Source organism: Corythoichthys intestinalis, chromosome 15 (assembly GCF_030265065.1).
Source record: "Corythoichthys intestinalis isolate RoL2023-P3 chromosome 15, ASM3026506v1, whole genome shotgun sequence".
NCBI lineage: Eukaryota > Metazoa > Chordata > Actinopteri > Syngnathiformes > Syngnathidae > Corythoichthys > Corythoichthys intestinalis.
In genome coordinates this window covers 16,836,160-16,848,428 of record NC_080409.1, presented here as the reverse complement: position 1 = coordinate 16,848,428, position 12,269 = coordinate 16,836,160, and the positions used below count along the sequence as shown (strand labels likewise).

The following is a 12,269-nucleotide window of genomic DNA, read 5'->3' as shown; positions in this document are numbered from 1 at the left end:
GGAGCGAGTAGCTGCCCGAGCTTCCCCCGAGGGTAGTGGTCTATTGACGGGCACACGAAGAGGGCGGAGGGGACTGGAAGTCTGGACGATATGGAGAACTGCACGAGCATAAGCCGAGTATAGCGCTCTCCCAGTGTGCGACAAGCCGCCGGTCGTTGGCCGAGTGGCATTCTCGGTGGAAAAGGAGCATTGTCAGCTACAAAATGCAATCCACCTCCGTATTAAAACGTGTACCGTGATCGCAGTATTTGACATAATACAAAGGCAAGGCAAGGCAAGGCAAATTTATTTACAGTGTATATAGCACCATTCAACACAAGGCAATTCAAAGTGCTTTACATCACATGAAGATCATAAAAATCACATTTAAATCAAGACAACGTAAAAACCAAGACAAAAAAATCGCATTTAATCACAAATGGAATAAAAATAAATAAATAAATAAAAATAAAACAAAAATAAAACAAAAACTACTACTAATAATAATATTTGAAATCAGCAATGGAGATAAGCACAAGAGGAATAGAAAGCAGGTAGATTGAAATATATAGCCAGTTATGGATATGCAGTGCTAAACAAAAGCGTTTTTAGCCCTGATTTAAAAGAGCTAACAGTTTGAGGATACTTCAAACGTTCAGGTAACTTGTTCCAGAGGTGAGGAGCATAATAACTAAATGCTGCCTCACCCTGCTTGGTTCTTGTTCTTGGAGTATGCAGAAGACCGGTTCCAGACGACCTTAGGGGTCTAGATGTCTTATAGGAATCTAAAAAGTCAAGCATGTATTTTGGTCCAAGGCCATTAAGTGTTTTGTAGACAAGCAGTAGTATTTTATAGTCTATCCTTTGACTCACTGGAAGCCAGTGTAGCGATTTCAAAACCGGTGTAATGTGGTCCAGCTTCCTTGTATTTGTGAGGACTCTGGCTGCAGCATTCTGTACTAGCTGCAGCTTCCTGACAGATTTTTTATCAAAACCCGTAAATATACCGTTGCAATAGTCCAATCTGCTGAAAATGAATGCATGCATAAGTTTTTCCATGTCTTGTTGAGTCAGAAGCCCCTTAATTCTGGTTATATTTTTAGGTGGTAATAAGCGGATTTAGTGACGGACTTTAGATGGCTATCAAATTTTAGGTCTGAGTCAATAATTACGCCAAGGTTTCTGACTTGATTTGTAGCTGTGACATTGTGCTAAGTTGCCTGCTTATCTTTGACCTTTCCTTTTTTGGCCCAAAAATGATCACCTCTGTCTTCTCCACATTTAACTGGAGAAAATTCTGGCACATCCATTCAATGATTTGATTAATGCATTTACTCAGGGAGACTAAGGGACTATAATCATGTGGGGACACAGAAATGTACAGTTGTGTGTCATCTTCATAGGCGTGATAGGAGATGTCATACTGTTCCATTATCTGAGCTAACGGAAGCATATAGATGTTAAATAAGAGTGGTCCAAGAATTGACCCTTGAGGGACTCCACACGTGAATTTGGTCCGTTCTGACTGATAGTGATTTCTTTGTGTCAATCGGAAATTATCATTTAAATAGGATGTGAACCACTGAAGAATAGTGTCAGTAAGCCCTACCCACTGTTCCAATCTGCTGGGTAGTATGTTGTGATCAACCGTGTCGAATGCGGCGCTGAGATCCAATAGTAACAGAACAGATGATTTGCCTGCATCGGTATTCCGACGAATATCATTTAGGACTTTGATAAGCACGGTCTCGATGCTGTGTTGTGCCAGAAATCCAGACTGAAATGATTTAAAAAGATTGTTTTGCATCATAAAAGTCTGGATCTGTTCGAACACAACCCTTTCGATAATTTTCCCCACGAATGTCAAATTTGATATTGGCCTGTAATTGCTAATGGTTGAGGCATCCAGATTAGTTTTTTTTAGGAGAGGTTTTATTACTGCAGTTTTTAAAGTCTGTGGAAACTCTCCTGTTTGGAGAGAAGTATTTATAATCTGAAGTATGTCTGGGGCTATGCAATGAAAAACAGTTTTGAAAAAGTTTGAAGGAAGGGTGTCAAGGCAGCATGTTGTGGGCTTTAATTTAGACACAATTTCTGTTTAAGTGGCATAGTCCAAGAGGCTAAACTGTCTAAGATTGACGTGGGGGACATTTTGGGAGACATTTAGTGTAACAATTGTTGATCTGGAGTTGCACACAGTCTGTCTAATCTTTAGTACTTTGTGTGTAAAGAATGCTGCGAAATCATTACAGGACACCTCAGATGCCAATTCCTGAGGTATTGATGCTTGTGGGTTTGTCAGTTTGTCAACAACAGAAAATAGTGTTCGAGTATTGTTGGTGTTTCTATTAATGATCTCTGAAAAATATGACTGTCTAGCATTTTTCAGTTCCTGGTTGTATTTGCGAAGACTCTCATTGTAGATATCATAAAAAACTAGGAGTTTGTTTTTTCGCCATCTGCGTTCTGCTCGTCTACAATCTTGCTTTTGTTTTAAAGCTAGTATGGCATTTCTCCAGGGTGACCTCTTCTTTCTTGACAAAGTTTTTGTCTTAATCGGGGCAATAGTGTCAATTACAGTCATCACACTGGAACTGAAACTATTTACAAGTTCTTCCACTGGAGCTGTTGTAGGGGTTAATGGTGAGGCATAGGCCTGTGTGAATAACGCACAAGTGTTATCACTCATGTAACGCTTCCTAATCACCTCTGTTTCCCTTTTCAGAGGATGTACAGGGGTGGTCATTTTAAACATAATGCAGTAGTGATCAGACAGAGCAACATCATTCACTGTGACCTCAGAGATGTTAAGACCTTTGAATATTATTAAGTCCAGTATGTGCCCTCTGTTATGTATTGGAACTGTGACATGCTGAGGTAAACCAAATGTATCCAAAATATTTAAAAGCTCTCTAGCACATCCTTCTTCAGGATTATCAACATGAATGTTAAAGTCACCCACTAAAACAACACAATCAAAGTCCATGCAGACAGAAGACAGTATTTTGGTAAACTCATCAAAAAACATTGTGTTATACTTTGGTGGTCTGTAAATTGTTACCAAGGCAGCTCTGCAAGGGCTTTTTAGCTGAATGACAATATATTCAAAGGAATTAAACTGACCACATGAAATATCTGTGCATTGAAAACTGTCCCTGATCAGACTGGCAACCCCACCTCCTTTCTTATGGGTTCTTGGCGCACTAAAGAAATTGAAGTTTGTGGGAGTTGCCTCAATCAGAACTGTAGAGCTATTATCTTGATCTAACCAAGTTTCTGTTAGGAACATAATGTCAAGGTTATGTTTGCTGATAAAATCATTAACTAAGAAAGATTTGCCAGCTAAAGATCTGATATTTAGCAGAGCCAATTGCAGATTCCAGACTGGATTCACTGGTGAGTTTTGGGAATGACATACTATGCTTAACAGGTTGGCAGAGTTGATTAAACGTTTGTTATTTCTCACCAATCTAGCCCTTTTTTTGTTGTTTATCACCACTGGGATTGTTGAGCATACAGACTGTACTCCATAGGGCCCCGGCTTTTGCTGGGACAGAACAGTCTTTGTAATGTTGTCACTGCCTGGACCCGGTGCGTATCATATTGGTGTCGCCAACATGGCTTCCTCGATAGAAGGATAATACCGTGTAGTTCTAGAGTTGTAGTGCTTTGGCTTTGCCCCGAGAGAATTCCAGGGGAGGCTGGTTGGTTTGTTGCCATCTTCCCCTGGCACCTGTCGGGTGAGACAGGTACAGAGTGGAAGCGAAGACATGAACTTGAGGAGATCAAGAGACTAGTTAACCTTGCTATTTAGATCCATGGAGTCCCGACCAGGTTGACTCATTATTCCATCCAAACTAAGTCGTCGGCGGGGTGGCTTCCGGGACTGTGGGGATTTAGGCCTTGATGAGGCCTTAGCCTGACTGAGTCGGCAGAGTGGTGGTGTCTTGGAGTGTGAGGATTTGGTGCTGGATAGGGCCTTAGCCTGGAGTCGGCGGCGTGGTGGCGTCTTGGATTGTGAGGATTTGGGGCTGGCTGGGGCCTTAGCCTGGAGTCGGCGGCGTGGTGGCGTCTTGGAGTATGAGGATTTGGGGCTGGATGGGGCCTCGTCAGCAGAGGATTGCACGGTCGGGTGGTTCTCCTCCACGATGTTTACTCACTTCCTTGTAAGTCCAATGATCCCATGGTTGTCGGACTTGTTTTGGCCAATCTCGGGGTGAACGGGAACTTTTTGAAACCCAAAAAGGCTCACACGTCTCTCCCTGGTGCAGCAACAAAACCCTGCAGCACATTTGGCTGGCGTGATGCGAAAAATATACGAATTCATCCGCAAAATCAGCTGAATCCACAGTCTATCAGCATGCTATAAAGCAATGTTGTATTGTGAGATGCTGACCCGGGTGATGTCACATTCACATTCGTCCTCAATTTTAGACTGGAGCCAGAAGTCACTCATTTTCATGGCGCGGGATTCAAAAAAATTGAATAAATAAAACGATCGCTTTCACACACACCCAAGCGGGAGTATAAAATATCGTGTGAATCATGAAATAAACATGCTTTTTGCTGTCATAGGCACTTTAACTCATTTGCTTGTATTTATACATCTTTTCCGTTTTTTTTTTTTTTTTTTTTTTTCCTTTCTTTTTTTTTTTTTTGGACAAGAGGCATCTATAGGTCCCTATGTATATAAGATATAATGCACAAAGCTCAAAACCCATTTTAAAGCAATAAAACTGGCCACTGGAGGTCAGTAGCGCATTCGGTAAGAACTCATCTCGGGAAAAGAAATAAAGTGCAGAAAAAGAGTCAGGAAACGGAAGTTGGAGGGATCTTATGAGGACGCGTGAAAATTTGAGAAAAGTGTGTGTCAAAGAAGGATGAAAAAAAATCTATCTTTGATGAGACAGACGGTGACGTCCACAACAGCGTCAGGTTCCACACACGTTCTGCGGAGCTCACATTGCGTTACTCCTTAGCCCGAGGTTGAAACCAACAATGAAGATGATGAAGATGATGAAAAAAGTGAGACCGATCTTAATCCGGACTCATCAGATTAGCCACGGGAGCAGCCGAGAGCCTTCCCCGTTGTTATGTGCGCAAATAGTTCAACAGTTCAATAGTTTAGTTATGTGTAAATAAATTGTTACTTTGCTATCAAAAGCTCTATTTGTCTTGTTGTTTGTTATTTTGTAGAACGAAAACATTATTCAGATGTTTGGGATGTCACATAAGCGAAAAATAGTTGTGTTAAAGTCAAAGTTATGTTTGAAATGTATGCTTTCACAAAAAGCTCAATTTTTCTGTTTTTTTCATCAGAAATTGGAAAATTGCTCAAACTAAGCTATTTTCTTATGCTGATTTCTAAAGAATGGGAAAAGATATGAACTAACTGTTTCTTTCTGCTGAAAGAAGAGAGTCTAATCTTTCTTTTGGTGCATTCCAAGTTTATATAGCAATAGAACAGAATTTTCTGTGGGCCTTGCAAAATCAGTCAAAATCCAGTAAAACGGTCGGGAGCGAAGGGCCTTGCTCCGGTAAAAACCGCTGGGAGTGAATGAGTTGAGGTAAATTGTGAAGGAAATTGTTTAATTAATCGTCCAATTAATGGATTATGAAAATTGTACTCATTAATTTAATGATGCAATGACTGAAATTCTTTCATTTCGGGCCAGTGTTGTCAAGTTGACAAATGTTCTGGTTGTGTGGTGTGACCAGCAGCATTCCTCTCAATGTGAAACTGGCTTCAGATTAGCGCGCCTATTCTTGGACATAAGATGTGTCCGTGGCGGCGGTGGCCCGGAGCTGCTTTGGCCTTGGGCGCTGCTGCACCTTCTAAGAATAGCCACTGCATCCATGGCACTTTTGGTCATTGTGTCTGCCCAACCCCTGCTCTCGCTCACATAAAAATGAATAAAAGAAGCATCTCACACGGCAGTTATTCCTACATGAGAAATGTAGTGGGAGTCTTTGTCATTGTGTCATTCCTATATGCCTTCTCCTCTCTCCCCTCATCCACTTCCCCAGTGAGAACTAATGCGGAGGCTGAATGTAACCCTGCTGGATGACATTACTGTGCGCTGCCTGCTGGCCTGTCTGCCTGCCTGGGGACTCTAAAATAAAACACAGCAGTGTGTCTGAGTCAGTCAGGGCGCATACTGTAGAGGCACACTGACATGCTCTGATAGAGTATGCGCACATTTGGTGCACTTGCGTGTGAGTGTGTGTGAAACTGGCAGAACGTGCATGCGTGCACTTATACATGTTTGTGTGCCAGGATGCGTGTGCGGGTGGGGGGACTGTGGTGTGTGTGAGAGCGAGAGAGAGAGAGTAGGTTAGCAGGCCTCTCCAGCTGTGCGTTGTCAATCATTTATGACCTAACTCTCAGAGAAGGGCAAGCTGGACATTAGTGAAAGTGAAAGTTAGTATTCCTTATGCTTCCACAGGAAAAAAATGTAAGTCAAGTGGGGCAAATGAGCACAAAAAGACATACAGGAATATTTAACTCACAATGTGAGTGAATAACATGCTTCTGCCACAGCCCCCTGGCCTTCATTCAGCATCCCTGTCAACCCAAACAAGTGACAAAAAGATAACTACGTTTCACCTCAATGCTTCACATACTTCCCTCTCCTCTTATTTGCCTCCTCGTTCTGTTCTTGCCCACCATTCTCCCTAACCTCCTCACCCCGTTCTCACTCTGTGTTTCCACATGACTGGCCATCCACTCCCATGTCTTGGAGCATAGGAGGCGGCGCGGCAGCTTGGCAGGCTGTCAGGGGAGTGCTGGAGAGCTGGGAACATGTAGTGACTGGAACAAGGGCGTGCGTTTGTGCGTGTGTGTTGGCTGTGAAGTTCTTCACCTGTTTTTGCACTGAAAAAACTGCTACCACCATGCAACTTTAGGCAAGACACTGAGGGCTTTAGAGCTCACTTTTGTTCAGTTTCCAGCGACAGATAAATTACTAAGCTACATCAGTAAGAAAGAGCAGAGTAGGTCAGTAGCCAGGTGATTACTGGCCAAGAAGTGTACATAAATAAAGCAATTCGCACAAAACACAATCAAATACTCACACATACAGTGGGGCAAATAAGTATTTAGTCAACCACTAATTGTGCAAGTTCTCCCACTTGAAAATATTAGAGAGGCCTGTAATTGTCAACATGGTTAAACCTCTACCATGAGACAGAATGTGGTAAAAAAAAAAAAAAAACAGAAAATCACATTGTTTGATTTTTAAATAATTTATTTGCAAATCGTGGTGGAAAATAAGTATTTGGTCAATACCAAAATTTCATCTCAATACTTTGTTATGTACCCTTTGTTGGCAATAACGGAGGCCAAACGTTTTCTGTAACTCTTCACAAACTTTTCACACACTGTTGCTGGTATTTTGGCCCATTCCTCCATGCAGATCTCCTCTAGAGCAGTGATGTTTTGGGGCTGTCGTTGTGCAACACGGACTTTCAACTCCCTCCGCAGATTTTCTATGGGGTTGAGACCTGGAGACTGGCTAGGCCACTCCAGGACCTTGAAATGCTTCTTACGAAGCCACTCCTTTGTTGCCCTGGCTGTGTGTTTGGGATCATTGTCATGCTGAAAGCCCGAGCCACGTCTCATCTTCAATGCCCTTGCTGATGGAAGGAGATTTTCACTCAAAATCTCTCGATACATGGCCCCATTGATTCTTTCCTTTGCACAGATCAGTGGTCCTGGTCCCTTTTGCAGAAAAACAGCCCCAAAGCATGATGTTTCCACCCCCATGCTTCACAGTTGGTATGGTGTTCTTCGGATGAAATTCAGTATTCTTTCTCCTCCAAACACGAGAACCTGTGTTTCTACCAAAAAGTTCTATTTTGGTTTCATCTGACCATAACACATTCTCCCAGTCCTCTTCTGGATCATCCAAATGCTCTCTAGCGAACCACAGACGGGCCTGGACGTGTAATTTCTTCAGCAGGGGGACACGTCTGGCAGTGCAGGATTTGAGTCCCTGGCGGTGCAGTGTGTTACTGATACTAGCCTTTGTTACTGTGGTCCCAGCTCTCTGTACGTCATTCACTAGGTCCCCCCGTGTGGTTCTGGGATTTTTGCTCCCCGTTCTTGTTATCATTTTGATGCCATGGGGTGAGGAGGGAGTTGAAAGTCCGTGTTGCCCAACGACAGCCCCAAAACATCACTGCTCTAGAGGATATCTGCATGGAGGAATGGGCCAAAATACCAGCAACAGTGTGTGAAGAGTTACAGAAAATGTTTGGCCTCCGTTATTGCCAACAAAGGGTACATAAAAAAGTATTGAGATGAACTTTTGGTATTGACCAAATACTTATTTTCCACCATGATTTGCAAAAAAATTATTTAAAAATCAAACAATGTGATTTTCTGTTTTTTTTTTCACATTCTTTCTCTCATGGTTTAGGTTTACCCATGTTGACAATTACAGGCCTCTGTAATATTTTCAAGTGGGAGAACTTGCACAATTAGTGGTTGACTAAATACTTATTTGCCCCACTGTAATTATACATGAAAATAGAGTTGTCTAATAATATCAGTTGCCTGATAATATCAACCGATAAAAGCATTTTAAAACGATATTGGATAATATCGACATCAGTTTTTCATTATCAGTTTTGGGCCAATATGCATGTTGCCTTCAAAGTGAATGTAGAAGTTTTCTGTCTTCTGCATGAGTAAAAGGGCTTGTCACAGCTTAGCATAGCAGTTATGCTTAATGACCATGAGAGGCATCCAGACTAAGATGCTTGGAATTTGTTACAGTGGGCCAAATAAGTATTTAGTCAACCACCAATTGTGCAAGTTCTCCTACTTGAAAAGATTAGAGAGGCCTGTAATTGTCAAAATGGGTAAACCTCAACCATGAGAAACAGAATGTGAAAAAACCCCAGAAAATCACATTGTTTGATTTTTAATGAATTTATTTCCAAATTAGAGTGGAAAATAAGTATTTGGGCACCTACAAACAAGCAAGATTTCTGGCTGTCAAAGAGGTCTAACTTCTTCTAAGGAGGTCTAACGAGGCTCCACTCGTTACCTGAATAAATGGCACCTGTTTTAACTCATTACCGGTATAAAAGACACCTGTCACACTCCAAACTCCACTATGGCCAAGACCAAAGAGCTGTCGAAGGACACCAGAGACAAAATTGTAGACCTGCACCAGGCTGGGAAGACTGAATCTGCAATAAGTAAAATGTTGACTAAATACTTTTTTGCCCCACTGTATGCGAGCATTATCATTATTAAAGCATGCAGTGGGGCATGAAAAAATACAATTACACATGATCTAAGTGGTATTTTTTTGTTTGTTTCGTTGCATTGACATATAAAAACATTTTTTTCCCCCAAGAAGTTTGGGTTCGTGGCCAAGGTAATAATGATCAATTAAATATTCAAAACAAATTCAGGCTGTCGGATTTTTGACCAAAGTGAATTTTGAGTGAAAATGTAAAAGTAGTTACAGTATTAGGGTTATTTTGCCATTATTGTTAAGAGTGCACACTTTGCAATGAGTTGGAATTTGGAAGTATCTGTAGATAAAGTACAACACATTTTAAAGACCCATGGGACACTGTGACTTGCATTCAAAACAAGTCACAAAAGTTCCCTTTAGTCTCTCTTCAAAAATCGCGCCACATCACACAGCAGACGCATCCCAAAACAACAACATGACACTTTGCCGACCTGCTCTCCCTCCCACCTGCCACTGAAAAAGAGGAAGAAGAGATGACAGCGGCTTTAGATCTGACATCAAACACAAGCGAGAGAGGGAGAGAAAGAGCAATGAGAAGCGGGGGGGAAAGAACGGTTACAACTGCACCATGACAGCTTGCTGAAGAACACATCCAATGCCAAACAAATCTGCGCTCCCTTTTCACCAAGAATTAAGGTTTGGTTGAGTACCTCATTTATTTCCATCATCAAGTTGCGAAGATTACCAAAATAACTGACCCAAATTGCACCATTTTTGGCAAGCACACGAGTACAGCATATAAGGGGCAGAGCTATATAACGAACTGTATTCTGATTGGTTGAGAGAGAACAATGTAACTCCATTGCAATAATCCCACAAAGCATTCATCATTGTGTCCTTCATATTTCTGTGAAACAATAAACAGTCCACTTTGGCCATTTTCCAACCTGAGCTTGTAGACAGAATGACACTATCAGCTACCTTAATTGTGGATCATCATTGCAGCACTAATTAAAAGACAACATGATGTACGCTATGTGCTGATATCATACATTATAAGGGATATCAACGAAGCGTGACTTTTGCTATCTGTCTTGTTCCAATCCAACTCCCCCCCACTTTTTTGGTTTTGTTTTGTTTTCTTCAAGTCGCACTCTTAACTCATTCACTGCCAGCCCAGGTCTCATAGTATATGTTCTGGTATAGGTAAGTGATATTGAAAACACCCAATGACACCAATAGACGTCCAATCTGGTGCTGCAACGATTAATCGATTAACTCAAGTAATTCAAGAGAAAAATTTCCAATCAAATTTTGCTGCTTCAAGTATTCGTTTACATTAATTACAGTGGCGTTGTAATTTTTTTCTTTTTTTTAAGTGTTTGCATTTAGTTATTCATTTGCGTGGATACATTGCTATCAAGCGTCAACAGTGAATATGACATGACTCATTTAACATGGCTGAATCCAGCTGCTCCCTGTTGAGACCAAATAAGGTTGTAAGGTTTTTTGTTTGCGCTAACTTGATTTTTATGCATTCCTAATTTAGTTTATAGGTATAATTCGCCATTTTTTGTGGGAATATGTGTTTGAACGATTTGTTAAGAGCATTGTAAAACAAACTTTGCATTTTCTAGCATTTAAGCTAGCAGACTTTTGCTATGCAAGTTAGTTGTTCTTTTGTTGCACTTAGATCGTCATTTTTTTTAAATACAGTTTGGGGCTAAGCTCAAGTATTTCATTTTTAAATGGAAGTGCAATTCTGCATAGTTTGAAGAAAACACTCGAGAATTTTATTTTGTATTCGCATTTAATGCTCTTATGAAGGTGCAATCTTAGCAAGCCTTTGTTTTACATATCCTAAAATTGATTCTGCAACACATTAAATGTTCCTAATCCGATTACTCGATTATTAGAATTAACTAGTTGATAGATTAATCGACATCTAAAATAATCGATAGCTGCAGCCCTAGTCCAATAAATTTCAATTTTGCCCAGAAAGTGATCCAGCCCCTCACAGTTAAAGTGGACTGGACTTCTATTGCTGTCAATGGGAGCCAAAGAGTTAAATTCAACATTAATAAACAGCTTACATACCCCAAACCACCCACACTGCTGTACTCCTCATAAGGGGAACAGAATATACAGTTAAGAACTTGTAAAGAATAATTTAAAAATAAATAAATAAAAAACATGTCATACCAAACTGAACGTCTTTGTGATTAAAAAAATGGTTGCAAAAAAAAAAAAACAAGTGCTATACGGCATCCATTACTGTAAATTGTTTATGTTATGGCCTCTTCAATCTATTTATGAGTTACACATTTGTGCTTTCATGATTTAAATCCAGCTATGACGGTTATAACCATCATAAAGCTATTCTGAGTCTACCTTCATGAGCATTCACTATTACACACCGAATAAGTGACAATCCTGACCAAATGAAAAACAACGCTTTAAAGCCATTTATTTAAACAAACTTAATCTTTTAATCAACCACGCAAATATTAAAGCATTTTGAGGCTCCGCTATGAAGAAACAAGAAAAAGCTTAGAAATACTGTGGATGATGAGCCATGATATAACGGGGTGAAATGGCAATTCAATTGTAAGGGGCTGATAGCGGTTGAAAAGGCTTTGACCGTTGTTCTGCCAAAATATGCTACATCGGCGAAACGTCCTACATTAGTCGAATTTGACACCTAAAGTACTACCGTCACCGTGCGCTCTAAACTTGTTTTGTTTAGATGCATACGGGAATAACGTACTCAAAAAAATGCCTGCAGAAAATACTTAAATGTAGTTATATCAAATAAGGACGGTTTAAATACGCTACTCGATTAATGTGGTCAACTGTTTCAAAGCTAACACAAAAAAACACAATGGTTAAAAGTATGAGAGGGTAATACATGCAAAAAGTATCTTTGAGGCTGTGAAAAGGTTCTAAATAACTAAATAAAAACAAAAATAGTGAGTACTCGCCGCTTCCAACCGATGTGCGCATGCGTGTGAATGCATGCGCAAGCGCCCTGAGCATTGTGTAGGACGTTTCGCCGTGTAGTAAGGAATGGCCGAACAC

The 12,269-nt window shown here is 40.7% G+C and overlaps 1 protein-coding gene across 2 annotated transcripts in view; it reads right to left on the bottom strand.

Annotated features, from left to right (window-relative positions):
- arid1b (AT-rich interactive domain 1B) overlaps positions 1-12,269 on the bottom strand; it is a 400,911-nt gene that overhangs the window by 206,424 nt on the left and 182,218 nt on the right. The gene's annotated exons all lie outside the window — the stretch shown is intronic.